Genomic DNA, 21,849 nt, shown 5'->3' with positions numbered 1-21,849 from the left:
GGAATTTAGCCAAACGCGGGGTCCAGTTAAGATCTTCCGATACCGCGCCATCCGTACTGAGAAAGATGCCCAAAATCTGGAGCGGGTCGGACGAGATAGTGAGGTCCGCAACGGTGGATGGGGCTCGACCCCGGTCGCAACCCAACCACATACCTCGACACTTGGAGATGTTCAAGTCGGAACCCGACGCGAGGCCATACCGCTGATATTCCCGCACAACTTCCAAGACGGACGCTGTATCACGGACCACCAAGGCATTGTCATCGACATGAACCCGTAACAAGGGAGGAGGCTGAGAGGTCGGCCAAAGAATCCGGTCGATAGCGGGACGGCATTCCAAGGCGTAGCATAGGGGTTCGGAAGAGAGAACGTAAAGCAAGGGACTAAGCGGACAGCCCTGGCGGACCGATCGACCGAGCTGAAAAAAGTCTGTTAAATATCCATTTATTTTCAGGCAAGACTTGCTGCCAACGAGAAATAATTGAATCCACTTGCGAAAAGGCTCGCCGAAGCCAAAAGCGCGAAGTACAGCAAAGAGGTAGTCCCACGAAACCTGATCAAACACTTTTGCGAGATCTAATTTAACGAGGATACCAGGCCCGCGAGACCGCTGCAGATAGTCCATGATGTCGGAGAAAAGGGCGGGAGTACTGGTCGCGGAACGTGATCGAACGGCGCCCGTTTGCGAACCATGAATTAACGATGGAAAAATTGAAGATAGCCGTGAACCGAGTACTTTCGCGACGAGCTTATAGTCCGCGTTTAGCAACGTGATGGGGCGTCTGTTCTTGACGTCTCTTAAATCACCGGCTTTAGGCAGCAAGATAATGAGCCCTTCCTTCATAGAAGGAGGAAGGCGACCCTCCGAATGACAATGGGAAAGGAGTGCAACAAATTCTTCCTGAATATGTGGCAGCACGAATCGCCAGAACTCATTCGTGAAACCGTCAGTACCCGGGCTTTTGCCGGCGGGAGCGCAATTTAAGACCATTGAAATGTCCGCCCACCGTATCGGGGCATCACAAACCTGCGCGTCGGCCGCACAAAGTCTGTTAGTAACGAAAGACGCGTAAAAGTCAATTACAGCCCGGTCCGTAGGACGTCTACGAGACATCGCCGCGAAGTGTTCAAAATAGCGCTGCCGAACGGCCCCCGGTTCCGTGAGGAGCTGCGCGTCAGGCGCGAAGACACATTTGATCGACTTAGAAGACTGCCGATGATGTTCCAGGCGGAGAAAAAAGGACGTAGGACGCTCACCGGCCGAGCGCCATTGCTGGTTAGCCCGAACTACTGCCCCCTGCAGCACCCCCCTGTCGAAGTCGTTTAAGGCCTCCTTCGCCACAAGAAAGTCCGCGAGACCAACCGAGGAATTAGACGCGGCCAGCTGAGTCTTGGACAAGGCTTCGCGTAAGCGAGTTCGTTCGGCGCGATCACGCGAGGCTTGAACCTTCCCGTACAACATGGCATGTTCGCGTAGGGACTGCTTTAAAGCTTCGTACCATGCAAATTTGTCCGGCGATTCGCGAAAACGTTGGCGACTCCGGCGAAGAATGCGTAAGACCGCCTGGCGGTAGGCGTCGAACTGCAAGAGACGCGCATTAAAAGACCACGTACCTGGGCCCATCTTAACGCCGTCCAAGACGAGACGGAGTTCAAGGGCGCGATGGTCCGAAAGGGGACACGGTAAGATCTGACAGGTCGTAACATTCTGACGATCCTCCCCGGCAAGGAGAACATAGTCGATGCGTGATTGAAGATAAGAGCCATACACGGGACCGGACCAGGTCCAGTCAAAGTTGTCCGCATGTGTTGCGCGCCAAACGTCAATGAGGTGGGTATCACGTAGAAATCGGAATAAGGCAGTCGAGCCCAAACGCGAAGAGGAACCAGACAATGGCCGACGATCCAGACCCGGCTGCGCTACGTCGTTAAAGTCCCCAACGACTAGGGGACGCGAACAGCGCGAGACCACCCCCCGCAAGCGGTCATAAAAGGGCAAACGATCGGGCGCGACATTCGGAAGATACACGTTCACGATATCCAGAGGTTCGCTGTCAATGGACAAAGACGCCAAAATAAACCGGCCCTCCCCACTACGTAGGACGCGGGAAGGCAAAACGTCAAGACCCGCTCGAATGCAAATGGCAACACCGCGAAAACCGGAAACAGGGTCATTATCAAAATAAATGGGACCGCGCCAAAGAGACCGAAAAACCGCGACATGGGAGCCCGACCAGTGAGTCTCTTGGAGACACAAAACGTCGAAACCCTTGCTCCATTCAACCAGTTCTTTCATCTTCGCCAGAGCCCGCAAACCGCGGACGTTAAGAGAAACGATTTTTATCATTGAAGGGCGAGAGCAGCGGAGGGGTTACCGGGTCAGCGATAAGACGTGGAGAAGGAGGCCGACCAAGCAAGGGGAGGTCTGACTTAGGTCGTTTCAGCCCCTGCTTACCACCGACAACACGTCAGTCGCCCTGGCCATCCTCGGGCGAAACAGAAGGTTCACCCTCACTACTAGAAACTGGACGTTTCTGAGCCGCAACCAGTACTTCAGAGTCTCCAGGCGCTGCAACTGGTGACCCGCCCTCCGGGATAGCCTCGGCGGAAGAAACACCAACGGGCAAGTCGACAGAAGGTGCAGCAGGAGGCAAGCGACGAGGTATATCAACATTGGGGCAAACCCGCGCGATATGCCCCTGAGCGTCACACCGGCGGCAAACGAAGAGAGGACAGTCCTTGTAGAGGTGAGAGTTAGACAGACACTTATTACAAACTTTGCCCTGCCGATCATGCCGAACGCGGTAGGAGCTTTCGAGCCCCATGACGTCGACCAAACGCAAACTATAAGGTAAGCTAGAGACACCCTCGGGTAGCGAAACCTTTATCGATCGTTGCCCGTAATACTTGCCATTTGTACGCTCCCAAACCACCTCACTTTTTAACTCGCAATTATAACTCAGCAACTTTGCCTTTAAAACGTCATCCGATACAAACTCCGGGAGATCAAAAAAGGTAGCGATGATCTCGCGACTCCCGACTTTACGCACCACGCAGTCTTCCGCCTCGAGCCCAAGACCTAATTCTGCGCAATTATCCGCATCTTCCAACGACACAAATGTTACAAAAAATCCGCCTTTCGTACTCACCACCGACGAATAAGAATCCGCACCAAAAGTCAATGACAAAGCCTCTTCAATCTTCGAAACAACGCGCTCCTGACATTCTACAAAAACCGAACGTTTCAAAACTTCCATCGTGTAAGTAGATTAGTAATAATAATAGATTAGTTGAAAAAATAACGGGACTCTGCCCGAGGCAGAGCCCAAAACGCGAGAAACCCGACTAAAAATAGACAGCAAAAAAGAAACTCACGCAAGGAAACGAATAAAAAAGTCAAAAGGCCGAAAAAAACCCGCGAGCAAGAGGAGAAGCCGAGGACGGAGCGAGAGAAAAACGCGACCGCACTCGACGAAAACCAAAACGCGAATCTCCTATGGCCCATGGGGGATCGAACCCACGACCTTCGCGTTATTAGCACGACGCTCTAACCAACTGAGCTAATGGGCCACACAATTGTAACGCTTTCCAAGATATCAAATATATTTAAATGAAGCCAAAACAATACGGATTTCCAAAGAAAAAACAGTACCTATGGCCCATGGGGGGATCGAACCCACGACCTTCGCGTTATTAGCACGACGCTCTAACCAACTGAGCTAAGGGGCCACACAGTTCATACGCTTTCCAAGATATCAAATATATTAAAATGAAGCCAAAACTTTACGGATTTCCAAAGAAAACACAGTACCTACGGCCCATAGGGAGATCGAACCCACGACCTTCGCGTTATTAGCACGACGCTCTAACCAACTGAGCTAATGGGCCACACAGTTCATACGCTTTCCAAGATATCAAATATATTAAAATGAAGCCAAAACTTTACAAATTTCCAAAGAAAAAACTGTACCTATGGCCCATGGGCGGATCGAACGCACGACCTTCGCGTTATTAGCACGACGCTCTAACCAACTGAGCTAATGGGCCACACAGTTCATACGCTTTCCAAGATATCAAATATATTAAAATGAAGCCAAAACTTTACGGAATTCCAAAGAAAAAACAGTACCTACGGCCCATAGGGAGATCGAACCCACGACCTTCGCGTTATTAGCACGACGCTCTAACCAACTGAGCTAATGGGCCACACAGTTCATACGCTTTCCAAGATATCAAATATATTAAAATGAAGCCAAAACTTTACGGATTTCCAAAGAAAAAACAGTACCTACGGCCCATAGGGAGATCGAACCCACGACCTTCGCGTTATTAGCACGACGCTCTAACCAACTGAGCTAATGGGCCACACAGTTCATACGCTTTCCAAGATATCAAATATATTAAAATGAAGCCAAAACTTTACAAATTTCCAAAGAAAAAACAGTACCTATGGCCCATGGGGGGATCGAATCCACGACCTTCGCGTTATTAGCACGACGCTCTAGCCAACTGAGCTAATGGGCCACACTCTTAACACGCTTTCCAAGATATCGAAAATATTAAAATGAAGCCAAAACTTTACAGATTTCGAAGAAAAAACTGTACCTATGGCCCATGGGGGGATCGAACCCACGACCTTCGCGTTATTAGCACGACGCTCTAACCAACTGAGCTAATGGGCCACACTCTTAACACGCTTTCCAAGATATCAAATATATTAAAATGAAGCCAAAACAATACGGATTTCCAAAGAAAAACAGTACCTATGGCCCATGGGAGATCGAAACCACGACCGTCGCGTTATTAGCACGACGCTCTAACCAACTGAGCTAATGTGCCACACAATTGTAACGCTTTCCAAGATATCAAATATATTAAAATGAAGCCAAAACTTTACGGATTTCCAAAGATAAAGCAGTACCTATGGCCCATGGGGGGATCGAATCCACGACCTTCGCGTTATAAGCACGACGCTCTAGCCAACTGAGCTAATGGGCCACACTATTAACACGCTTTCCAAGATATCGAAAATATTAAAATGAAGCCAAAACTTTACGGATTTCCAAAGAAAAAACATTACCTATGGCCCATGGGGGGATCGAACCCACGACCTTCGCGTTATTAGCACGACGCTCTAACCAACTGAGCTAATGGGCCACACAGTTCATACGCTTTCCAAGATATCAAATATATTAAAATGAAGCCAAAACTTTACGGATTTCCAAAAAAAAACAGTACATATGGCCCATGGGGGGATCGAACCCACGACCTTCGCGTTATTAACACGACGCTCTAACCAACTGAGCTAATGGGCCACACAGTTCATACGCTTTCCAAGATATCAAATATATTAAAATGAAGCCAAAACTTTACGGATTTCCAAAGAAGAAGCAGTACCTATGGCCCATGGGGGGATCGAATCCACGACCTTCGCGTTATTAGCACGACGCTCTAGCCAACTGAGCTAATGGGCCACACTATTAACACGCTTTCCAAGATATCGAAAATATTAAAATGAAGCCAAAACTTTACGGATTTCCAAAGAAAAAACAGTACCTATGGCCCATGGGGGGATTGAACCCACGACCTTCGCGTTATTAGCACAACGCTCTAACCAACTGAGCTAATGGGCCACACACTTAACATGCTTTCTAAGATATCAAATATATTTTAATGAAGCCAAAACAATACGGATTTCCAATGAAAAAACAGTATCTATGGCCCATGGGGGGATCGAACCCACGACCTTCGCGTATTAGCACGACGCTCTAGCCAACTGAGCTATTGGGCCACACTCTTAGCATGCTTTCCAAGATATCGAAAATATTAGAATGAAGCCAAAACTATACGGATTTCCAAAGAAAAAACAGTACCTATGGCCCATGGGGGATCGAACCCACGACCTTCGTGTTATTAGCACGACGCTCTAACCAACTGAGCTAATGGGCCACACAGTTCATACGCTTTTTAAGATATCAAAAATATTAAAATGAAGCCAAAACTTTACGTATTTCCAAAGAAAAAACAGTACCTATGGCCCATGGGGGGATCGAACCCACGACCGTCGCGTTATTAGCACGACGCTCTAACCAACTGAGCTAATGGGCCACACAGTTCATACGCTTTCCAAGATATCAAATATATTAAAATGAAGCCAAAACTTTACGGATTTCCAAAGAAAAAACAGTACCTACGGCCCATAGGGAGATCGAACCCACGACCTTCGCGTTATTAGCACGACGCTCTAACCAACTGAGCTAATGGGCCACACAGTTCATACGCTTTCTAAGATATCAAATATATTAAAATGAAGCCAAAACAATACGAATTTCCAAAGAAAAAACAGTACCTATGGCCCATGGGAGATCGAAACCACGACCTTCGCGTTATTAGCACGACGCTCTAACCAACTGAGCTAATGGGCCACACAATTGTAACGCTTTCCAAGATATCAAATATATTAAAATGAAGCCAAAACTTTACGGATTTCCAAAAAAAAACAGTACCTATGGCCCATGGGGGGATCGAACCCACGACCTTCGCGTTATTAGCACGACGCTCTAACCAACTAAGCTAATGGGCCACACAGTTCATACGCTTTCCAAGATATCAAATATATTAAAATGAAGCCAAAACTTTACGGATTTCCAAAAAAAAACAGTACATATGGCCCATGGGGGGATCGAACCCACGACCTTCGCGTTATTAACACGACGCTCTAACCAACTGAGCTAATGGGCCACACAGTTCATACGCTTTCCAAGATATCAAATATATTAAAATGAAGCCAAAACTTTACGGATTTCCAAAGAAGAAGCAGTACCTATGGCCCATGGGGGGATCGAATCCACGACCTTTGCGTTATTAGCACGACGCTCTAGCCAACTGAGCTAATGGGCCACACTATTAACACGCTTTCCAAGATATCGAAAATATTAAAATGAAGCCAAAACTTTACGGATTTCCAAAGAAAAAACAGTACCTATGGCCCATGGGGGGATTGAACCCACGACCTTCGCGTTATTAGCACAACGCTCTAACCAACTGAGCTAATGGGCCACACACTTAACATGCTTTCTAAGATATCAAATATATTTTAATGAAGCCAAAACAATACGGATTTCCAATGAAAAAACAGTATCTATGGCCCATGGGGGGATCGAACCCACGACCTTCGCGTATTAGCACGACGCTCTAGTCAACTGAGCTATTGGGCCACACTCTTAGCATGCTTTCCAAGATATCGAAAATATTAGAATGAAGCCAAAACTATACGGATTTCCAAAGAAAAAACAGTACCTATGGCCCATGGGGGATCGAACCCACGACCTTCGTGTTATTAGCACGACGCTCTAACCAACTGAGCTAATGGGCCACACAGTTCATACGCTTTTTAAGATATCAAAAATATTAAAATGAAGCCAAAACTTTACGTATTTCCAAAGAAAAAACAGTACCTATGGCCCATGGGGGGATCGAACCCACGACCTTCGCGTTATTAGCACGACGCTCTAACCAACTGAGCTAATGGGCCACACAGTTCATACGCTTTCCAAGATATCAAATATATTAAAATGAAGCCAAAACTTTACGGATTTCCAAAGAAAAAACAGTACCTACGGCCCATAGGGAGATCGAACCCACGACCTTCGCGTTATTAGCACGACGCTCTAACCAACTGAGCTAATGGGCCACACAGTTCATACGCTTTCCAAGATATCAAATATATTAAAATGAAGCAAAAACTTTACGGATTTCCAAAGAAAAAACAGTACCTATGGCCCATGGGGGGATCGAACCCACGATCTTCGCGTTATTAGCACGACGCTCTAACCAACTGGGCTAATGGGCCACAGTTCATACGCTTTCCAAGATATCAAATATATTAAAATGAAGCCAAAACTTTACGGATTTCCAAAGAAAAAACAGTACCTATGAACCATGGGGGGATCGAACCCACGACCTTCACGTTATTAGCACCACGCTCTAACCAACTGAGCTAATGGGCCACACACTTGATACGCTTTCCAAGATATCAAATATATTAAAATGAAGCCAAAACAATACGGATTTCCAATGAAAAAACAGTACCTATGGCCCATGGGGGGATCGAACCCACGACCTTCGCGTTATTAGCACGACGCTCTAACCAACTGAGCTAATGGGCCACACAGTTGATACGCTTTTCAAGATATCAAATATATTAAAATGAAGCCAAAACAATACGGATTTACAAAAAAAAACAGTACCTATGGCCCATGGGGGATCGAACCCACGACCTTCGCGTTATTAGCACGACGCTCTAACCAACTGAGCTAATGGGCCACACAGTTCATACGCTTTCCAAGACATCAAATATATTAAAATGAAGCCAAAACTTTACGGATTACCAAAGGAAAATCAGTACCTATGGCCCATGGGGGGATCGAACCCACGACCTTCGCGTTATTAGCACGACGCTCTAACCAACTGAGCTAATGGACCGTTCATACGCTTTCCAAGATATCAAATATATTAAAATGAAGCAAAAACTTTACGGATTTCCAAAGAAAAAACAGTACCTATGGCCCATGGGGGGATCGAACCCACGATCTTCGCGTTATTAGCACGACGCTCTAACCAACTGGGCTAATGGGCCACAGTTCATACGCTTTCCAAGATATCAAATATATTAAAATGAAGCCAAAACTTTACGGATTTCCAAAGAAAAAACAGTACCTATGAACCATGGGGGGATCGAACCTACGACCTTCGCGTTATTAGCACGACGCTCTAACCAACTGAGCTAATGGGCCACACACTTGATACGCTTTCCAAGATATCAAATATATTAAAATGAAGCCAAAACTTTACGGATTTCCAAAGAAAAAACAGTATCTATGGCCCATGGGGGGATCGAACCCACGACCTTCGCGTTATTAGCACGACGCTCTAACCAACTGAGCTAATGGGCCACACAATTGTAACGCTTTCCAAGATATCAAATATATTTTAATGAAGCCAAAACAATACGGATTTCCAATGAAAAAACAGTATCTATGGCCCATGGGGGGATCGAACCCACGACCTTCGCGTATTAGCACGACGCTCTAGCCAACTGAGCTATTGGGCCACACTCTTAGCACGCTTTCCAAGATATCGAAAATATTAGAATGAAGCCAAAACTATACGGATTTCCAAAGAAAAAACAGTACCTATGGCCCATGGGGGATCGAACCCACGACCTTCGTGTTATTAGCATGACGCTCTAACCAACTGAGCTAGTGGGCCACACAGTTCATACGCTTTTTAAGATATCAAAAATATTAAAATGAAGCCAAAACTTTACGTATTTCCAAAGAAAAAACAGTACCTATGGCCCATGGGGGGATCGAACCCACGACCTTCGCGTTATTAGCACGACGCTCTAACCAACTGAGCTAATGGGCCACACAGTTCATACGCTTTCCAAGATATCAAATATATTAAAATGAAGCCAAAACTTTACGGATTTCCAAAGAAAAAACAGTACCTACGGCCCATAGGGAGATCGAACCCACGACCTTCGCGTATTAGCACGACGCTCTAGCCAACTGAGCTATTGGGCCACACTCTTAACACGCTTTCCAAGATATCGAAAATATTAGAATGAAGCCAAAACTTTACGGATTTCCAAAGAAAAAACAGTACCTACGGCCCATAGGGAGATCGAACCCACGACCTTCGCGTATTAGCACGACGCTCTAGCCAACTGAGCTATTGGGCCACACTCTTAACACGCTTTCCAAGATATCGAAAATATTAGAATGAAGCCAAAACTTTACGGATTTCCAAAGAAAAAACAGTACCTATGGCCCATGGGGGGATTGAACCCACGACCTTCGCGTCATTAAACGACGCTCTAACCAACTGAGCTAATGGGCCACACATTTAACATGCTTTCCGAGATATCAAATATATTAAAATGAAGCCAAAACTTTACGGATTTCCAAAGAAAAAACAGTACCTATGGCCCATGGGGGGATCGAACCCACGACCTTCGCGTTATTAGCACGACGCTCTAACCAACTGAGCTAAGTGGCCACACAGTTCATACGCTTTCCAAGATATCAAATATATTAAAATGATGCCAAAACTTTACGGATTTCCAAAGAAAAATCAGTACCTATGGCCCGTGGGGGGATCGAACCCACGACCTTCGCGTTATTAGCACGACGCTCTAACCAATTAAGCTAATGGGCCACACAGTTCATACGCTTTCCAAGATATCAAATATATTTAAATGAAGCCAAACCATACGGATTTCCAAAGAAAAAAACAGTATCTATGGCCCATGGGGGATCGAACCCACGACCTTCGCGTTATTAGCACGACGCTCTAACCAACTGAGCTAATGGGCCTCACAGTTCATACGCTTTCCAAGATATCAAATATATTAAAATGAAGCCAAAACTTTACGGATTTCCAAAGAGAAAACAGTACCTATTGCCCATGGGGGGATCGAACCCACGACCTTCGCGTTATTAGCACGACGCTCTAACCAACTGAGCTAATGGGCCACACAGTTCATACGCTTTCCAAGATATCAAATATATTAAAATGAAGCCAAAACTTTACGGATTTCCAAAGAAAAAACAGTACCTACGGCCCATAGGGAGATCGAACCCACGACCTTCGCGTTATTAGCACGACGCTCTAACCAACTGAGCTAATGGGCCACACAGTTCATACGCTTTCCAAGATATCAAATATATAAAAATGAAGCAAAAACTTTACGGATTTCCAAAGAAAAAACAGTACCTATGGCCCATGGGGGGATCGAACCCACGATCTTCGCGTTATTAGCACGACGCTCAAACCAACTGGGCTAATGGGCCACAGTTCATACGCTTTCCAAGATATCAAATATATTAAAATGAAGCCAAAACTTTACGGATTTCCAAAGAAAAAACAGTACCTATGAACCATGGGGGGATCGAACCCACGACCTTCACGTTATTAGCACGACGCTCTAACCAACTGAGCTAATGGGCCACACACTTGATACGCTTTCCAAGATATCAAATATATTAAAATGAAGCCAAAACAATACGGATTTCCAATGAAAAAACAGTATCTATGGCCCATGGGGGGATCGAACCCACGACCTTCGCGTATTAGCACGACGCTCTAGCCAACTGAGCTAATGGGCCACACAATTGTAACGCTTTCCAAAATATATAATATATTTTAATGAAGCCAAAACAATACGGATTTCCAATGAAAAAACAGTATCTATAGCCTATGGGGGGATCGAACCCACGACCTTCGCGTTATTAGCACGACGCTCTAGCCAACTGAGCTATTGGGCCACACTCTTAACACGCTTTCCAAGATATCGAAAATATTAGAATGAAGCCAAAACTTTATGGATTTCCAAAGAAAAAACAGTACCTATGGACCATGGGGGGATTGAACCCACGACCTTCGCGTCATTAAACGACGCTCTAACCAACTGAGCTAATGGGCCACACAGTTCATATGCTTTCCAAGATATCAAATATATTAAAATGAAGCCAAAACTTTACGGATTTCCAAAGATAATTCAGTACCTATGGCCCGTGGGGGGATCGAATCCACGACCTTCGAGTTATTAGCACGACGCTCTAACCAACTGAGCTAATGGGCCACACAGTTCATACGCTTTCCAAGATATCAAATATATTAAAATGAAGCAAAAACTTTACGGATTTCCGAAGAAAAAACAGTACCTATGGCCCATGGGGGGATCGAACCCACGGTCTTCGCGTTATTAGCACGACGCTCTAACCAACTGGGCTAATGGGCCACACAGTTCATACGCTTTCCAAGATATCAAATATATTAAAATGAAGCCAAAACTTTACGGATTTCCAAAGAAAAAACAGTACCTATGGCCCATGAGGGGATCGAACCCACGACCTTTGCGTTATTAGCACGACGCTCTAACCAACTGAGCTAATGGGCCACACAGTTCATAAGCTTTCCAAGATATCAAATATATTAAAATGAAGCCAAAACAATACGGATTTCCAATGAAAAAACAGTATCTATGGCCCATGGGGGATCGAACCCACGACCTTCGCGTATTAGCACGACGCTCTAGCCAACTGAGCTACTGGGCCACACAATTGTAACGCTTTCCAAAATATATAATATATTTTAATGAAGCCAAAACAATACGGATTTCCAATGAAAAAACAGTACCTATGGCCCATGGGGGGATTTAACCCACGACCTTCGCGTCATTAAACGACGCTCTAACCAACTGAGCTAATGGGCCACACACTTAACATGCTTTCCGAGATATCAAATATATTAAAATGAAGCCAAAACTTTACGGATTTCCAAAGAAAAAACAGTACCTATGGCCCATGGGGGGATCGAACCCACGACCTTCGTGTTATTAGCACGACGCTCTAACCAACTGAGCTAAGGGGCCACACAGTTCATACGCTTTCCAAGATATCAAATATATTAAAATGATGCCAAAACTTTACGGATTTCCAAAGAAAAATCAGTACCTATGGCCCGTGGGGGGATCGAACCCACGACCTTCGCGTTATTAGCACGACGACCTAACCAACTAAGCTAATGGGCCACACAGTTCATACGCTTTCCAAGATATCAAATATAATTAAATGAAGCCAAACCATACGGATTTCCAAAGAAAAAAACAGTATCTATGGCCCATGGGGGGGATCGAACCCACGACCTTCGCGTTATTAGCACGACGCTCTAACCAACTGAGCTAATGGGCCACACAGTTCATACGCTTTCCAAGATATCAAACATATTAAAATGAAGCCAAAACTTTACGGATTTCCAAAGAGAAAACAGTACCTATTGCCCATGGGGGGATCGAATCCAAGACCTTCGCGTTATTACCACGACGCTCTAGCCAACTGAGCTATTGGGCCACACTCTTAACACGCTTTCCAAGATATCACAAATATTAAAATGAAGCCAAAACTTTACGGATTTCCAAAGAAAAAACAGTACCTATTGCCCATGGGGGGATCGAATCTAAGACCTTCGCGTTATTTGCACGACGCTCTAGCCAACAGAGCTATTGGGCCACACTCTTAACACGCTTTCCAAGATATCGAAAATATTAAAATGAAGCCAAAACTTTACGGATTTCCAAAGAAAAAACAGCACCTATGGCCCATGGGGGGATTGAACCCACGACCTTCGCGTTATTAGCACGACGCTCTAACCAACTGAGCTAATGGGCAACACAATTGTAACGCTTTCCAAGATATCAAATATATTTAAATGAAGCCAAAACAATACGGATTTCCAAAGAAAAAACAGTATCTATGGCCCACGGGGGGATCGAACCCACGACCTTCGCGTTATTAGCACGACGCTCTAACCAACTGAGCTAATGGGCCACACAGTTCATATGCTTTCCAAGATATCAAATATATTAAAATGAAGCCAAAACTTTACGGATTTCCAAAGATAATTCAGTACCTATGGCCCGTGGGGGGATCGATTCCACGACCTTCGAGTTATTAGCACGACGCTCTAACCAACTGAGCTAATGGGCCACACAGTTCATACGCTTTCCAAGATATCAAATATATTAAAATGAAGCAAAAACTTTACGGATTTCCAAAGAAAAAACAGTACCTATGGCCCATGGGGGATCGAACCCACGGTCTTCGCGTTATTAGCACGACGCTCTAACCAACTGGGCTAATGGGCCACACAGTTCATACGCTTTCCAAGATATCAAATATATTAAAATGAAGCCAAAACTTTACGGATTTCCAAAGAAAAAACAGTACCTATGGCCCATGAGGGGATCGAACCCACGACCTTTGCGTTATTAGCACGACGCTCTAACCAACTGAGCTAATGGGCCACACAGTTCATAAGCTTTCCAAGATATCAAATATATTAAAATGAAGCCAAAACAATACGGATTTCCAATGAAAAAACAGTATCTATGGCCCATGGGGGATCGAACCCACGACCTTCGCGTATTAGCACGACGCTCTAGCCAACTGAGCTAATGGGCCACACAATTGTAACGCTTTCCAAAATATATAATATATTTTAATGAAGCCAAAACAATACGGATTTCCAATGAAAAAACAGTATCTATAGCCTATGGGGGGATCGAACCCACGACCTTCGCGTTATTAGCACGAAGCTCTAGCCAACTGAGCTATTGGGCCACACTCATAACACGCTTTCCAAGATATCGAAAATATTAGAATGAAGCCAAAACTTTACGGATTTCCAAGGAAAAAACAGTACCTATGGCCCATGGGGGGATTTAACCCACGACCTTCGCGTCATTAAACGACGCTCTAACCAACTGAGCTAATGGGCCACACACTTAACATGCTTTCCGAGATATCAAATATATTAAAATGAAGCCAAAACTTTACGGATTTCCAAAGAAAAAACAGTACCTATGGCCCATGGGGGGATCGAACCCACGACCTTCGTGTTATTAGCACGACGCTCTAACCAACTGAGCTAAGGGGCCACACAGTTCATACGCTTTCCAAGATATCAAATATATTAAAATGATGCCAAAACTTTACGGATTTCCAAAGAAAAATCAGTACCTATGGCCCGTGGGGGATCGAACCCACGACCTTCGCGTTATTAGCACGACGACCTAACCAACTAAGCTAATGGGCCACACAGTTCATACGCTTTCCAAGATATCAAATATATTAAAATGAAGCCAAAACAATACGGATTTCCAATGAAAAAACAGTATCTATGGCCCATGGGGGATCGAACCCACGACCTTCGCGTATTAGCACGACGCTCTAGCCAACTGAGCTAATGGGCCACACAATTGTAACGCTTTCCAAAATATATAATATATTTTAATGAAGCCAAAACAATACGGATTTCCAATGAAAAAACAGTATCTATAGCCTATGGGGGGATCGAACCCACGACCTTCGCGTTATTAGCACGACGCTCTAGCCAACTGAGCTATTGGGCCACACTCATAACACGCTTTCCAAGATATCGAAAATATTAGAATGAAGCCAAAACTTTACGGATTTCCAAAGAAAAAACAGTACCTATGGCCCATGGGGGGATTTAACCCACGACCTTCGCGTCATTAAACGACGCTCTAACCAACTGAGCTAATGGGCCACACACTTAACATGCTTTCCGAGATATCAAATATATTAAAATGAAGCCAAAACTTTACGGATTTCCAAAGAAAAAACAGTACCTATGGCCCATGGGGGGATCGAACCCACGACCTTCGTGTTATTAGCACGACGCTCTAACCAACTGAGCTAAGGGGCCACACAGTTCATACGCTTTCCAAGATATCAAATATATTAAAATGATGCCAAAACTTTACGGATTTCCAAAGAAAAATCAGTACCTATGGCCCGTGGGGGATCGAACCCACGACCTTCGCGTTATTAGCACGACGACCTAACCAACTAAGCTAATGGGCCACACAGTTCATACGCTTTCCAAGATATCAAATATAATTAAATGAAGCCAAACCATACGGATTTCCAAAGAAAAAAACAGTATCTATGGCCCATGGGGGGATCGAACCCACGACCTTCGCGTTATTAGCACGACGCTCTAACCAACTGAGCTAATGGGCCACACAGTTCATACGCTTTCCAAGATATCAAACATATTAAAATGAAGCCAAAACTTTACGGATTTCCAAAGAGAAAACAGTACCTATTGCCCATGGGGGGATCGAATCCAAGACCTTCGCGTTATTAGCACGACGCTCTAGCCAACTGAGCTATTGGGCCACACTCTTAACACGCTTTCCAAGATATAACAAATATTAAAATGAAGCCAAAACTTTACGGATTTCCAAAGAAAAAACAGTACCTATTGCCCATGGGGGGATCGAATCTAAGACCTTCGCGTTATTTGCACGACGCTCTAGCCAACAGAGCTATTGGGCCACACTCTTAACACGCTTTCCAAGATATCGAAAATATTAAAATGAAGCCAAAACTTTACGGATTTCCAAAGAAAAAACAGCACCTATGGCCCATGGGGGGATTGAACCCACGACCTTCGCGTTATTAGCACGACGCTCTAACCAACTGAGCTAATGGGCAACACAATTGTAACGCTTTCCAAGATATCAAATATATTTAAATGAAGCCAAAACAATACGGATTTCCAAAGAAAAAACAGTATCTATGGCCCACGGGGGGATCGAACCCACGACCTTCGCGTTATTAGCACGACGCTCTAACCAACTGAGCTAATGGGCCACACAGTTCATATGCTTTCCAAGATATCAAATATATTAAAATGAAGCCAAAACTTTACGGATTTCCAAAGATAATTCAGTACCTATGGCCCGTGGGGGGATCGATTCCACGACCTTCGAGTTATTAGCACGACGCTCTAACCAACTGAGCTAATGGGCCACACAGTTCATACGCTTTCCAAGATATCAAATATATTAAAATGAAGCAAAAACTTTACGGATTTCCAAAGAAAAAACAGTACCTATGGCCCATGGGGGATCGAACCCACGGTCTTCGCGTTATTAGCACGACGCTCTAACCAACTGGGCTAATGGGCCACACAGTTCATACGCTTTCCAAGATATCAAATATATTAAAATGAAGCCAAAACTTTACGGATTTCCAAAGAAAAAACAGTACCTATGGCCCATGAGGGGATCGAACCCACGACCTTTGCGCTATTAGCACGACGCTCTAACCAACTGAGCTAATGGGCCACACAGTTCATACGCTTTCCAAGATATCAAATATATTAAAATGAAGCCAAAACAATACGGATTTCCAATGAAAAAACAGTATCTATGGCCCATGGGGGGATCGAACCCACGACCTTCGCGTATTAGCACGACGCTCTAGCCAACTGAGCTAATGGGCCACACAATTGTAACGCTTTCCAAAATATATAATATATTTTAATGAAGCCAAAACAATACGGATTTCCAATGAAAAAACAGTATCTATAGCCTATGGGGGGATCGAACCCACGACCTTCGCGTTATTAGCACGACGCTCTAGCCAACTGAGCTATTGGGCCACACTCATAACACGCTTTCCAAGATATCGAAAATATTAGAATGAAGCCAAAACTTTACGGATTTCCAAAGAAAAAACAGTACCTATGGCCCATGGGGGGATTGAACCCACGACCTTCGCGTCATTAAACGACGCTCTAACCAACTGAGCTAATGGGCCACACACTTAACATGCTTTCCGAGATATCAAATATATTAAAATGAAGCCAAAACTTTACGGATTTCCAAAGAAAAAACAGTACCTATGGCCCATGGGGGGATCGAACCCACGACCTTCGCGTTATTAGCACGACGCTCTAACCAACTGAGCTAAGGGGCCACACAGTTCATACGCTTTCCAAGATATCAAATATATTAAAATGATGCCAAAACTTTACGGATTTCCAAAGAAAAATCAGTACCTATGGCCCGTGGGGGGATCGAACCCACGACCTTCGCGTTATTAGCACGACGACCTAACCAACTAAGCTAATGGGCCACACAGTTCATACGCTTTCCAAGATATCAAATATATTTAAATGAAGCCAAACCATACGGATTTCCAAAGAAAAAAACAGTATCTATGGCCCATGGGGGGGATCGAACCCACGACCTTCGCGTTATTAGCACGACGCTCTAACCAACTGAGCTAATGGGCCACACAGTTCATACGCTTTCCAAGATATCAAATATATTAAAATGAAGCCAAAACTTTACGGATTTCCAAAGAGAAAACAGTACCTATTGCCCATGGGGGGATCGAATCCAAGACCTTCGCGTTATTAGCACGACGCTCTAGCCAACTGAGCTATTGGGCCACACTCTTAACACGCTTTCCAAGATATCACAAATATTAAAATGAAGCCAAAACTTTACGGATTTCCAAAGAAAAAACAGTACCTATTGCCCATGGGGGGATCGAATCCAAGACCTTCGCGTTATTTGCACGACGCTCTAGCCAACAGAGCTATTGGGCCACACTATTAACACGCTTTCCAAGATATCGAAAATATTAAAATGAAGCCAAAACTTTACGGATTTCCAAAGAAAAAACAGCACCTATGGCCCATGGGGGGATTGAACCCACGACCTTCGCGTTATTAGCACGACGCTCTAACCAACTGAGCTAATGGGCAACACAATTGTAACGCTTTCCAAGATATCAAATATATTTAAATGAAGCCAAAACAATACGGATTTCCAAAGAAAAAACAGTATCTATGGCCCACGGGGGGATCGAACCCACGACCTTCGCGTTATTAGCACGACGCTCTAACCAACTGAGCTAATGGGCGACACAGTTCATATGCTTTCCAAGATATCAAATATATTAAAATGAAGCCAAAACTTTGCGGATTTCCAAAGATAATTCAGAACCTATGGCCCGTGGGGGGATCGAACCCACGACCTTCGCGTTATTAGCACGACGCTCTAACCAACTGAGCTAATGGGCCACACAGTTCATACGCTTTCCAAGATATCAAATATATTAAAATGAAGCAAAAACTTTACGGATTTCCAAAGAAAAAACAGTACCTATGGCCCATGAGGGGATCGAACCCACGACCTTTGCGTTATTAGCACGACGCTCTAACCAACTGAGCTAATGGGCCACACTCTTAACACGCTTTCCAAGATATCGAAAATATTAAAATGAAGCCAAAACTTTACGGATTTCCAAAGAAAAAACAGTACCTATGGCCCATGGGGGGATTGAACCCACGACCTTCGCGTTATTAGCACGACGCTCTAACCAACTGAGCTAATAGGCAACAAAATTGCAACGCTTTCCAAGATATCAAATATATTTAAATGAAGCCAAAACAATACGGATTTCCAAAGAAAAAACAGTATCTATGGCCCATGGGGGGATCGAACAAACGACCTTCGCGTTATTAGCACGACGCTCTAACCAACTGAGCTAATGGGCCACACAGTTCATACGCTTTCCAAGATATCAAATATATTAAAATGAAGCCAAAACTTTACGGATTTCCAAAGAAAAATCAGTACCTATGGCCCGTGGGGGGATCGAACCCACGACCTTCGCGTTATTAGCACGACGCTCTAACCAACTTAGCTAATGGGCCACACAGTTCATACGCTTTCCAAGATATCAAATATATTAAAATGAAGCAAAAACTTTACGGATTTCCAAAGAAAAAACAGTACCTATGGCCCATGGGGGGATCGAACCCACGATCTTCGCGTTATTAGCACGACGCTCTAACCAACTGGGCTAATGGGCCACACAGTTCATACGCTTTCCAAGATATCAAATATATTAAAATGAAGCAAAAACTTTACGGATTTCCAAAGAAAAAACATTACCTATGGCCCATGGGGGGATCGAACCCACGATCTTCGCGTTATTAGCACGACGCTCTAACCAACTGGGCTAATGGGCCACACAGTTCATACGCTTTCCAAGATATCAAATATATTAAAATGAAGCCAAAACTTTACGGATTTCCAAAGAAAAAACAGTACCTACTGCACATGGGGGGATCGAATCCAAGACCTTCGCGTTATTAGCACGACGCTCTAGCCAACTGAGCTATTGGGCCTAACTCTTAACACACTTTCCAAGATATCGAAAATATTAAAATGAAGCCAAAACTTTACGGATTTCCAAAGAAAAAACAGTACCTATGACCCATGGGGGGATTGAACCCACGACCTTCGCGTAATTAGCACGACGCTCTAACCAACTGAGCTAATGGGCCACACACTTAACATGCTTTCCAAGATATCAAATATATTAAAATGAAGCCAAAACTTTACGGATTTCCAAAGAAAAAACAGCACCTATGGCCCATGGGGGGATCGAACCCACGATCTTCGCGTTATTAGCACGACGCTCTAACCAACTGAGCTAATGGGCCACACAGTTCATACGCTTTCCAAGATATCAAATATATTAAAATGAAGCAAAAACTTTACGGATTTCCAAAGAAAAAACAGTACCTATGGCCCATGGGGGATCGAACCCACGGTCTTCGCGTTATTAGCACGACGCTCTAACCAACTGGGCTAATGGGCCACACAGTTCATACGCTTTCCAAGATATCAAATATATTAAAATGAAGCCAAAACTTTACGGATTTCCAAAGAAAAAACAGTACCTATGGCCCATGAGGGGATCGAACCCACGACCTTTGCGTTATTAGCACGACGCTCTAACCAACTGAGCTAATGGGCCACACAGTTCATACGCTTTCCAAGATATCAAATATATTAAAATGAAGCCAAAACAATACGGATTTCCAATGAAAAAACAGTATCTATGGCCCATGGGGGGATCGAACCCACGACCTTCGCGTATTAGCACGACGCTCTAGCCAACTGAGCTAATGGGCAACACAATTGTAACGCTTTCCAAAATATATAATATATTTTAATGAAGCCAAAACAATACGGATTTCCAATGAAAAAACAGTATCTATAGCCTATGGGGGGATCGAACCCACGACCTTCGCGTTATTAGCACGACGCTCTAGCCAACTGAGCTATTGGGCCGCACTCATAACACGCTTTCCAAGATATCGAAAATATTAGAATGAAGCCAAAACTTTACGGATTTCCAAAGAAAAAACAGTACCTATGGCCCATGGGGGGATTGAACCCACGACCTTCGCGTCATTAAACGACGCTCTAACCAACTGAGCTAATGGGCCACACACTTAACATGCTTTCCGAGATATCAAATATATTAAAATGAAGCCAAAACTTTACGGATTTCCAAAGAAAAAACAGTACCTATGGCCCATGGGGGGATCGAACCCACGACCTTCGCGTTATTAGCACGACGCTCTAACCAACTGAGCTAAGGGGCCACACAGTTCATACGCTTTCCAAGATATCAAATATATTAAAATGATGCCAAAACTTTACGGATTTCCAAAGAAAAATCAGTACCTATGGCCCGTGGGGGGATCGAACCCACGACCTTCGCGTTATTAGCACGACGACCTAACCAACTAAGCTAATAGGCCACACAGTTCATACGCTTTCCAAGATATCAAATATATTTAAATGAAGCCAAACCATACGGATTTCCAAAGAAAAAAACAGTATCTATGGCCCATGGGGGGGATCGAACCCACGACCTTCGCGTTATTAGCACGACGCTCTAACCAACTGAGCTAATGGGCCACACAGTTCACACGCTTTCCAAGATATCAAATATATTAAAATGAAGCCAAAACTTTACGGATTTCCAAAGAGAAAACAGTACCTATTGCCCATGGGGGGATCGAATCCAAGACCTTCGCGTTATTAGCACGACGCTCTAGCCAACTGAGCTATTGGGCCACACTCTTAACACGCTTTCCAAGATATCACAAATATTAAAATGAAGCCAAAACTTTACGGATTTCCAAAGAAAAAACAGTACCTATTGCCCATGGGGGGATCGAATCCAAGACCTTCGCGTTATTTGCACGACGCTCTAGCCAACAGAGCTATTGGGCCACACTATTAACACGCTTTCCAAGATATCGAAAATATTAAAATGAAGCCAAAACTTTACGGATTTCCAAAGAAAAAACAGCACCTATGGCCCATGGGGGGATTGAACCCACGACCTTCGCGTTATTAGCACGACGCTCTAACCAACTGAGCTAATGGGCAACACAATTGTAACGCTTTCCAAGATATCAAATATATTTAAATGAAGCCAAAACAATACGGATTTCCAAAGAAAAAACAGTATCTATGGCCCACGGGGGGATCGAACCCACGACCTTCGCGTTATTAGCACGACGCTCTAACCAACTGAGCTAATGGGCGACACAGTTCATATGCTTTCCAAGATATCAAATATACTAAAA

General features: G+C 44.4%; 84 non-coding genes across 84 annotated transcripts; all 84 read right to left on the bottom strand.

Annotated features, from left to right (window-relative positions):
• Positions 1-3,497: 3,497 nt before the first annotated feature.
• Positions 3,498-3,570, bottom strand: TRNAI-AAU (transfer RNA isoleucine (anticodon AAU)). Its single transcript has one exon. It is a non-coding gene; the product is annotated as a tRNA-Ile (tRNA).
• Positions 3,571-3,655: 85 nt separating this feature from the next.
• Positions 3,656-3,729, bottom strand: TRNAI-AAU (transfer RNA isoleucine (anticodon AAU)). Its single transcript has one exon. It is a non-coding gene; the product is annotated as a tRNA-Ile (tRNA).
• An 85-nt stretch (positions 3,730-3,814) lies between these two features.
• On the bottom strand, positions 3,815-3,888 carry TRNAI-AAU (transfer RNA isoleucine (anticodon AAU)). The gene has a single exon. It is a non-coding gene; the product is annotated as a tRNA-Ile (tRNA).
• An 85-nt stretch (positions 3,889-3,973) lies between these two features.
• On the bottom strand, positions 3,974-4,047 carry TRNAI-AAU (transfer RNA isoleucine (anticodon AAU)). Its single transcript has one exon. It is a non-coding gene; the product is annotated as a tRNA-Ile (tRNA).
• Positions 4,048-4,132: 85 nt separating this feature from the next.
• TRNAI-AAU (transfer RNA isoleucine (anticodon AAU)) lies at positions 4,133-4,206 on the bottom strand. Its single transcript has one exon. It is a non-coding gene; the product is annotated as a tRNA-Ile (tRNA).
• An 85-nt stretch (positions 4,207-4,291) lies between these two features.
• TRNAI-AAU (transfer RNA isoleucine (anticodon AAU)) lies at positions 4,292-4,365 on the bottom strand. Its single transcript has one exon. It is a non-coding gene; the product is annotated as a tRNA-Ile (tRNA).
• An 85-nt stretch (positions 4,366-4,450) lies between these two features.
• Positions 4,451-4,524, bottom strand: TRNAI-AAU (transfer RNA isoleucine (anticodon AAU)). The gene has a single exon. It is a non-coding gene; the product is annotated as a tRNA-Ile (tRNA).
• Positions 4,525-4,608: 84 nt separating this feature from the next.
• TRNAI-AAU (transfer RNA isoleucine (anticodon AAU)) lies at positions 4,609-4,682 on the bottom strand. Its single transcript has one exon. It is a non-coding gene; the product is annotated as a tRNA-Ile (tRNA).
• A 242-nt stretch (positions 4,683-4,924) lies between these two features.
• Positions 4,925-4,998, bottom strand: TRNAI-UAU (transfer RNA isoleucine (anticodon UAU)). The gene has a single exon. It is a non-coding gene; the product is annotated as a tRNA-Ile (tRNA).
• An 85-nt stretch (positions 4,999-5,083) lies between these two features.
• Positions 5,084-5,157, bottom strand: TRNAI-AAU (transfer RNA isoleucine (anticodon AAU)). The gene has a single exon. It is a non-coding gene; the product is annotated as a tRNA-Ile (tRNA).
• An 84-nt stretch (positions 5,158-5,241) lies between these two features.
• Positions 5,242-5,315, bottom strand: TRNAI-AAU (transfer RNA isoleucine (anticodon AAU)). Its single transcript has one exon. It is a non-coding gene; the product is annotated as a tRNA-Ile (tRNA).
• Positions 5,316-5,400: 85 nt separating this feature from the next.
• On the bottom strand, positions 5,401-5,474 carry TRNAI-AAU (transfer RNA isoleucine (anticodon AAU)). The gene has a single exon. It is a non-coding gene; the product is annotated as a tRNA-Ile (tRNA).
• Positions 5,475-5,559: 85 nt separating this feature from the next.
• On the bottom strand, positions 5,560-5,633 carry TRNAI-AAU (transfer RNA isoleucine (anticodon AAU)). The gene has a single exon. It is a non-coding gene; the product is annotated as a tRNA-Ile (tRNA).
• A 243-nt stretch (positions 5,634-5,876) lies between these two features.
• Positions 5,877-5,949, bottom strand: TRNAI-AAU (transfer RNA isoleucine (anticodon AAU)). Its single transcript has one exon. It is a non-coding gene; the product is annotated as a tRNA-Ile (tRNA).
• An 85-nt stretch (positions 5,950-6,034) lies between these two features.
• Positions 6,035-6,108, bottom strand: TRNAI-AAU (transfer RNA isoleucine (anticodon AAU)). Its single transcript has one exon. It is a non-coding gene; the product is annotated as a tRNA-Ile (tRNA).
• An 85-nt stretch (positions 6,109-6,193) lies between these two features.
• On the bottom strand, positions 6,194-6,267 carry TRNAI-AAU (transfer RNA isoleucine (anticodon AAU)). The gene has a single exon. It is a non-coding gene; the product is annotated as a tRNA-Ile (tRNA).
• Positions 6,268-6,352: 85 nt separating this feature from the next.
• On the bottom strand, positions 6,353-6,425 carry TRNAI-AAU (transfer RNA isoleucine (anticodon AAU)). Its single transcript has one exon. It is a non-coding gene; the product is annotated as a tRNA-Ile (tRNA).
• An 84-nt stretch (positions 6,426-6,509) lies between these two features.
• TRNAI-AAU (transfer RNA isoleucine (anticodon AAU)) lies at positions 6,510-6,583 on the bottom strand. The gene has a single exon. It is a non-coding gene; the product is annotated as a tRNA-Ile (tRNA).
• An 84-nt stretch (positions 6,584-6,667) lies between these two features.
• On the bottom strand, positions 6,668-6,741 carry TRNAI-AAU (transfer RNA isoleucine (anticodon AAU)). Its single transcript has one exon. It is a non-coding gene; the product is annotated as a tRNA-Ile (tRNA).
• An 85-nt stretch (positions 6,742-6,826) lies between these two features.
• Positions 6,827-6,900, bottom strand: TRNAI-AAU (transfer RNA isoleucine (anticodon AAU)). The gene has a single exon. It is a non-coding gene; the product is annotated as a tRNA-Ile (tRNA).
• An 85-nt stretch (positions 6,901-6,985) lies between these two features.
• Positions 6,986-7,059, bottom strand: TRNAI-AAU (transfer RNA isoleucine (anticodon AAU)). The gene has a single exon. It is a non-coding gene; the product is annotated as a tRNA-Ile (tRNA).
• A 243-nt stretch (positions 7,060-7,302) lies between these two features.
• On the bottom strand, positions 7,303-7,375 carry TRNAI-AAU (transfer RNA isoleucine (anticodon AAU)). The gene has a single exon. It is a non-coding gene; the product is annotated as a tRNA-Ile (tRNA).
• An 85-nt stretch (positions 7,376-7,460) lies between these two features.
• On the bottom strand, positions 7,461-7,534 carry TRNAI-AAU (transfer RNA isoleucine (anticodon AAU)). The gene has a single exon. It is a non-coding gene; the product is annotated as a tRNA-Ile (tRNA).
• An 85-nt stretch (positions 7,535-7,619) lies between these two features.
• Positions 7,620-7,693, bottom strand: TRNAI-AAU (transfer RNA isoleucine (anticodon AAU)). Its single transcript has one exon. It is a non-coding gene; the product is annotated as a tRNA-Ile (tRNA).
• An 85-nt stretch (positions 7,694-7,778) lies between these two features.
• TRNAI-AAU (transfer RNA isoleucine (anticodon AAU)) lies at positions 7,779-7,852 on the bottom strand. The gene has a single exon. It is a non-coding gene; the product is annotated as a tRNA-Ile (tRNA).
• Positions 7,853-7,935: 83 nt separating this feature from the next.
• Positions 7,936-8,009, bottom strand: TRNAI-AAU (transfer RNA isoleucine (anticodon AAU)). Its single transcript has one exon. It is a non-coding gene; the product is annotated as a tRNA-Ile (tRNA).
• Positions 8,010-8,094: 85 nt separating this feature from the next.
• Positions 8,095-8,168, bottom strand: TRNAI-AAU (transfer RNA isoleucine (anticodon AAU)). The gene has a single exon. It is a non-coding gene; the product is annotated as a tRNA-Ile (tRNA).
• An 84-nt stretch (positions 8,169-8,252) lies between these two features.
• Positions 8,253-8,325, bottom strand: TRNAI-AAU (transfer RNA isoleucine (anticodon AAU)). Its single transcript has one exon. It is a non-coding gene; the product is annotated as a tRNA-Ile (tRNA).
• Positions 8,326-8,410: 85 nt separating this feature from the next.
• TRNAI-AAU (transfer RNA isoleucine (anticodon AAU)) lies at positions 8,411-8,484 on the bottom strand. Its single transcript has one exon. It is a non-coding gene; the product is annotated as a tRNA-Ile (tRNA).
• An 80-nt stretch (positions 8,485-8,564) lies between these two features.
• On the bottom strand, positions 8,565-8,638 carry TRNAI-AAU (transfer RNA isoleucine (anticodon AAU)). Its single transcript has one exon. It is a non-coding gene; the product is annotated as a tRNA-Ile (tRNA).
• Positions 8,639-8,721: 83 nt separating this feature from the next.
• Positions 8,722-8,795, bottom strand: TRNAI-AAU (transfer RNA isoleucine (anticodon AAU)). The gene has a single exon. It is a non-coding gene; the product is annotated as a tRNA-Ile (tRNA).
• An 85-nt stretch (positions 8,796-8,880) lies between these two features.
• On the bottom strand, positions 8,881-8,954 carry TRNAI-AAU (transfer RNA isoleucine (anticodon AAU)). The gene has a single exon. It is a non-coding gene; the product is annotated as a tRNA-Ile (tRNA).
• A 243-nt stretch (positions 8,955-9,197) lies between these two features.
• Positions 9,198-9,270, bottom strand: TRNAI-AAU (transfer RNA isoleucine (anticodon AAU)). Its single transcript has one exon. It is a non-coding gene; the product is annotated as a tRNA-Ile (tRNA).
• An 85-nt stretch (positions 9,271-9,355) lies between these two features.
• Positions 9,356-9,429, bottom strand: TRNAI-AAU (transfer RNA isoleucine (anticodon AAU)). Its single transcript has one exon. It is a non-coding gene; the product is annotated as a tRNA-Ile (tRNA).
• A 559-nt stretch (positions 9,430-9,988) lies between these two features.
• Positions 9,989-10,062, bottom strand: TRNAI-AAU (transfer RNA isoleucine (anticodon AAU)). The gene has a single exon. It is a non-coding gene; the product is annotated as a tRNA-Ile (tRNA).
• An 85-nt stretch (positions 10,063-10,147) lies between these two features.
• TRNAI-AAU (transfer RNA isoleucine (anticodon AAU)) lies at positions 10,148-10,221 on the bottom strand. Its single transcript has one exon. It is a non-coding gene; the product is annotated as a tRNA-Ile (tRNA).
• An 85-nt stretch (positions 10,222-10,306) lies between these two features.
• TRNAI-AAU (transfer RNA isoleucine (anticodon AAU)) lies at positions 10,307-10,379 on the bottom strand. The gene has a single exon. It is a non-coding gene; the product is annotated as a tRNA-Ile (tRNA).
• An 85-nt stretch (positions 10,380-10,464) lies between these two features.
• TRNAI-AAU (transfer RNA isoleucine (anticodon AAU)) lies at positions 10,465-10,538 on the bottom strand. Its single transcript has one exon. It is a non-coding gene; the product is annotated as a tRNA-Ile (tRNA).
• Positions 10,539-10,623: 85 nt separating this feature from the next.
• TRNAI-AAU (transfer RNA isoleucine (anticodon AAU)) lies at positions 10,624-10,697 on the bottom strand. Its single transcript has one exon. It is a non-coding gene; the product is annotated as a tRNA-Ile (tRNA).
• Positions 10,698-10,782: 85 nt separating this feature from the next.
• TRNAI-AAU (transfer RNA isoleucine (anticodon AAU)) lies at positions 10,783-10,856 on the bottom strand. The gene has a single exon. It is a non-coding gene; the product is annotated as a tRNA-Ile (tRNA).
• Positions 10,857-10,939: 83 nt separating this feature from the next.
• Positions 10,940-11,013, bottom strand: TRNAI-AAU (transfer RNA isoleucine (anticodon AAU)). Its single transcript has one exon. It is a non-coding gene; the product is annotated as a tRNA-Ile (tRNA).
• A 243-nt stretch (positions 11,014-11,256) lies between these two features.
• On the bottom strand, positions 11,257-11,330 carry TRNAI-AAU (transfer RNA isoleucine (anticodon AAU)). Its single transcript has one exon. It is a non-coding gene; the product is annotated as a tRNA-Ile (tRNA).
• A 243-nt stretch (positions 11,331-11,573) lies between these two features.
• On the bottom strand, positions 11,574-11,647 carry TRNAI-AAU (transfer RNA isoleucine (anticodon AAU)). Its single transcript has one exon. It is a non-coding gene; the product is annotated as a tRNA-Ile (tRNA).
• An 85-nt stretch (positions 11,648-11,732) lies between these two features.
• On the bottom strand, positions 11,733-11,806 carry TRNAI-AAU (transfer RNA isoleucine (anticodon AAU)). The gene has a single exon. It is a non-coding gene; the product is annotated as a tRNA-Ile (tRNA).
• Positions 11,807-11,891: 85 nt separating this feature from the next.
• On the bottom strand, positions 11,892-11,965 carry TRNAI-AAU (transfer RNA isoleucine (anticodon AAU)). The gene has a single exon. It is a non-coding gene; the product is annotated as a tRNA-Ile (tRNA).
• A 400-nt stretch (positions 11,966-12,365) lies between these two features.
• On the bottom strand, positions 12,366-12,439 carry TRNAI-AAU (transfer RNA isoleucine (anticodon AAU)). The gene has a single exon. It is a non-coding gene; the product is annotated as a tRNA-Ile (tRNA).
• An 85-nt stretch (positions 12,440-12,524) lies between these two features.
• On the bottom strand, positions 12,525-12,598 carry TRNAI-AAU (transfer RNA isoleucine (anticodon AAU)). Its single transcript has one exon. It is a non-coding gene; the product is annotated as a tRNA-Ile (tRNA).
• An 85-nt stretch (positions 12,599-12,683) lies between these two features.
• On the bottom strand, positions 12,684-12,758 carry TRNAI-AAU (transfer RNA isoleucine (anticodon AAU)). The gene has a single exon. It is a non-coding gene; the product is annotated as a tRNA-Ile (tRNA).
• A 403-nt stretch (positions 12,759-13,161) lies between these two features.
• Positions 13,162-13,235, bottom strand: TRNAI-AAU (transfer RNA isoleucine (anticodon AAU)). Its single transcript has one exon. It is a non-coding gene; the product is annotated as a tRNA-Ile (tRNA).
• Positions 13,236-13,320: 85 nt separating this feature from the next.
• On the bottom strand, positions 13,321-13,394 carry TRNAI-AAU (transfer RNA isoleucine (anticodon AAU)). Its single transcript has one exon. It is a non-coding gene; the product is annotated as a tRNA-Ile (tRNA).
• A 244-nt stretch (positions 13,395-13,638) lies between these two features.
• On the bottom strand, positions 13,639-13,711 carry TRNAI-AAU (transfer RNA isoleucine (anticodon AAU)). The gene has a single exon. It is a non-coding gene; the product is annotated as a tRNA-Ile (tRNA).
• An 85-nt stretch (positions 13,712-13,796) lies between these two features.
• TRNAI-AAU (transfer RNA isoleucine (anticodon AAU)) lies at positions 13,797-13,870 on the bottom strand. Its single transcript has one exon. It is a non-coding gene; the product is annotated as a tRNA-Ile (tRNA).
• Positions 13,871-14,112: 242 nt separating this feature from the next.
• On the bottom strand, positions 14,113-14,186 carry TRNAI-AAU (transfer RNA isoleucine (anticodon AAU)). The gene has a single exon. It is a non-coding gene; the product is annotated as a tRNA-Ile (tRNA).
• A 243-nt stretch (positions 14,187-14,429) lies between these two features.
• On the bottom strand, positions 14,430-14,503 carry TRNAI-AAU (transfer RNA isoleucine (anticodon AAU)). Its single transcript has one exon. It is a non-coding gene; the product is annotated as a tRNA-Ile (tRNA).
• A 400-nt stretch (positions 14,504-14,903) lies between these two features.
• Positions 14,904-14,977, bottom strand: TRNAI-AAU (transfer RNA isoleucine (anticodon AAU)). Its single transcript has one exon. It is a non-coding gene; the product is annotated as a tRNA-Ile (tRNA).
• A 243-nt stretch (positions 14,978-15,220) lies between these two features.
• Positions 15,221-15,294, bottom strand: TRNAI-AAU (transfer RNA isoleucine (anticodon AAU)). The gene has a single exon. It is a non-coding gene; the product is annotated as a tRNA-Ile (tRNA).
• A 243-nt stretch (positions 15,295-15,537) lies between these two features.
• Positions 15,538-15,611, bottom strand: TRNAI-AAU (transfer RNA isoleucine (anticodon AAU)). The gene has a single exon. It is a non-coding gene; the product is annotated as a tRNA-Ile (tRNA).
• A 403-nt stretch (positions 15,612-16,014) lies between these two features.
• TRNAI-AAU (transfer RNA isoleucine (anticodon AAU)) lies at positions 16,015-16,088 on the bottom strand. The gene has a single exon. It is a non-coding gene; the product is annotated as a tRNA-Ile (tRNA).
• Positions 16,089-16,173: 85 nt separating this feature from the next.
• TRNAI-AAU (transfer RNA isoleucine (anticodon AAU)) lies at positions 16,174-16,247 on the bottom strand. The gene has a single exon. It is a non-coding gene; the product is annotated as a tRNA-Ile (tRNA).
• Positions 16,248-16,491: 244 nt separating this feature from the next.
• Positions 16,492-16,564, bottom strand: TRNAI-AAU (transfer RNA isoleucine (anticodon AAU)). The gene has a single exon. It is a non-coding gene; the product is annotated as a tRNA-Ile (tRNA).
• Positions 16,565-16,649: 85 nt separating this feature from the next.
• TRNAI-AAU (transfer RNA isoleucine (anticodon AAU)) lies at positions 16,650-16,723 on the bottom strand. The gene has a single exon. It is a non-coding gene; the product is annotated as a tRNA-Ile (tRNA).
• Positions 16,724-16,966: 243 nt separating this feature from the next.
• TRNAI-AAU (transfer RNA isoleucine (anticodon AAU)) lies at positions 16,967-17,040 on the bottom strand. The gene has a single exon. It is a non-coding gene; the product is annotated as a tRNA-Ile (tRNA).
• Positions 17,041-17,283: 243 nt separating this feature from the next.
• On the bottom strand, positions 17,284-17,357 carry TRNAI-AAU (transfer RNA isoleucine (anticodon AAU)). Its single transcript has one exon. It is a non-coding gene; the product is annotated as a tRNA-Ile (tRNA).
• Positions 17,358-17,442: 85 nt separating this feature from the next.
• Positions 17,443-17,516, bottom strand: TRNAI-AAU (transfer RNA isoleucine (anticodon AAU)). The gene has a single exon. It is a non-coding gene; the product is annotated as a tRNA-Ile (tRNA).
• Positions 17,517-17,601: 85 nt separating this feature from the next.
• TRNAI-AAU (transfer RNA isoleucine (anticodon AAU)) lies at positions 17,602-17,676 on the bottom strand. Its single transcript has one exon. It is a non-coding gene; the product is annotated as a tRNA-Ile (tRNA).
• A 403-nt stretch (positions 17,677-18,079) lies between these two features.
• Positions 18,080-18,153, bottom strand: TRNAI-AAU (transfer RNA isoleucine (anticodon AAU)). The gene has a single exon. It is a non-coding gene; the product is annotated as a tRNA-Ile (tRNA).
• An 85-nt stretch (positions 18,154-18,238) lies between these two features.
• TRNAI-AAU (transfer RNA isoleucine (anticodon AAU)) lies at positions 18,239-18,312 on the bottom strand. Its single transcript has one exon. It is a non-coding gene; the product is annotated as a tRNA-Ile (tRNA).
• An 85-nt stretch (positions 18,313-18,397) lies between these two features.
• TRNAI-AAU (transfer RNA isoleucine (anticodon AAU)) lies at positions 18,398-18,471 on the bottom strand. The gene has a single exon. It is a non-coding gene; the product is annotated as a tRNA-Ile (tRNA).
• An 85-nt stretch (positions 18,472-18,556) lies between these two features.
• Positions 18,557-18,630, bottom strand: TRNAI-AAU (transfer RNA isoleucine (anticodon AAU)). Its single transcript has one exon. It is a non-coding gene; the product is annotated as a tRNA-Ile (tRNA).
• An 85-nt stretch (positions 18,631-18,715) lies between these two features.
• TRNAI-AAU (transfer RNA isoleucine (anticodon AAU)) lies at positions 18,716-18,789 on the bottom strand. The gene has a single exon. It is a non-coding gene; the product is annotated as a tRNA-Ile (tRNA).
• Positions 18,790-18,874: 85 nt separating this feature from the next.
• On the bottom strand, positions 18,875-18,948 carry TRNAI-AAU (transfer RNA isoleucine (anticodon AAU)). The gene has a single exon. It is a non-coding gene; the product is annotated as a tRNA-Ile (tRNA).
• Positions 18,949-19,033: 85 nt separating this feature from the next.
• Positions 19,034-19,107, bottom strand: TRNAI-AAU (transfer RNA isoleucine (anticodon AAU)). The gene has a single exon. It is a non-coding gene; the product is annotated as a tRNA-Ile (tRNA).
• An 85-nt stretch (positions 19,108-19,192) lies between these two features.
• On the bottom strand, positions 19,193-19,266 carry TRNAI-AAU (transfer RNA isoleucine (anticodon AAU)). Its single transcript has one exon. It is a non-coding gene; the product is annotated as a tRNA-Ile (tRNA).
• An 85-nt stretch (positions 19,267-19,351) lies between these two features.
• Positions 19,352-19,425, bottom strand: TRNAI-AAU (transfer RNA isoleucine (anticodon AAU)). Its single transcript has one exon. It is a non-coding gene; the product is annotated as a tRNA-Ile (tRNA).
• Positions 19,426-19,669: 244 nt separating this feature from the next.
• On the bottom strand, positions 19,670-19,743 carry TRNAI-AAU (transfer RNA isoleucine (anticodon AAU)). Its single transcript has one exon. It is a non-coding gene; the product is annotated as a tRNA-Ile (tRNA).
• Positions 19,744-19,828: 85 nt separating this feature from the next.
• TRNAI-AAU (transfer RNA isoleucine (anticodon AAU)) lies at positions 19,829-19,902 on the bottom strand. Its single transcript has one exon. It is a non-coding gene; the product is annotated as a tRNA-Ile (tRNA).
• Positions 19,903-19,987: 85 nt separating this feature from the next.
• TRNAI-AAU (transfer RNA isoleucine (anticodon AAU)) lies at positions 19,988-20,060 on the bottom strand. The gene has a single exon. It is a non-coding gene; the product is annotated as a tRNA-Ile (tRNA).
• An 85-nt stretch (positions 20,061-20,145) lies between these two features.
• Positions 20,146-20,219, bottom strand: TRNAI-AAU (transfer RNA isoleucine (anticodon AAU)). The gene has a single exon. It is a non-coding gene; the product is annotated as a tRNA-Ile (tRNA).
• A 243-nt stretch (positions 20,220-20,462) lies between these two features.
• TRNAI-AAU (transfer RNA isoleucine (anticodon AAU)) lies at positions 20,463-20,536 on the bottom strand. The gene has a single exon. It is a non-coding gene; the product is annotated as a tRNA-Ile (tRNA).
• Positions 20,537-20,779: 243 nt separating this feature from the next.
• TRNAI-AAU (transfer RNA isoleucine (anticodon AAU)) lies at positions 20,780-20,853 on the bottom strand. Its single transcript has one exon. It is a non-coding gene; the product is annotated as a tRNA-Ile (tRNA).
• Positions 20,854-20,938: 85 nt separating this feature from the next.
• Positions 20,939-21,012, bottom strand: TRNAI-AAU (transfer RNA isoleucine (anticodon AAU)). The gene has a single exon. It is a non-coding gene; the product is annotated as a tRNA-Ile (tRNA).
• An 85-nt stretch (positions 21,013-21,097) lies between these two features.
• On the bottom strand, positions 21,098-21,172 carry TRNAI-AAU (transfer RNA isoleucine (anticodon AAU)). Its single transcript has one exon. It is a non-coding gene; the product is annotated as a tRNA-Ile (tRNA).
• A 403-nt stretch (positions 21,173-21,575) lies between these two features.
• TRNAI-AAU (transfer RNA isoleucine (anticodon AAU)) lies at positions 21,576-21,649 on the bottom strand. Its single transcript has one exon. It is a non-coding gene; the product is annotated as a tRNA-Ile (tRNA).
• Positions 21,650-21,734: 85 nt separating this feature from the next.
• Positions 21,735-21,808, bottom strand: TRNAI-AAU (transfer RNA isoleucine (anticodon AAU)). The gene has a single exon. It is a non-coding gene; the product is annotated as a tRNA-Ile (tRNA).
• Between the last annotated feature and the right edge of the window lie 41 nt (positions 21,809-21,849).

This window comes from Phalangium opilio, unplaced genomic scaffold, assembly GCF_054372755.1.
Source record: "Phalangium opilio isolate 3A_F unplaced genomic scaffold, DU_Popi_V2 ptg000011l_1, whole genome shotgun sequence".
Lineage (NCBI taxonomy): Eukaryota > Metazoa > Arthropoda > Arachnida > Opiliones > Phalangiidae > Phalangium > Phalangium opilio.
The sequence above is the reverse complement of the archived record's forward strand: the minus strand, read 5'-3'. Positions and strand labels throughout refer to the sequence as shown.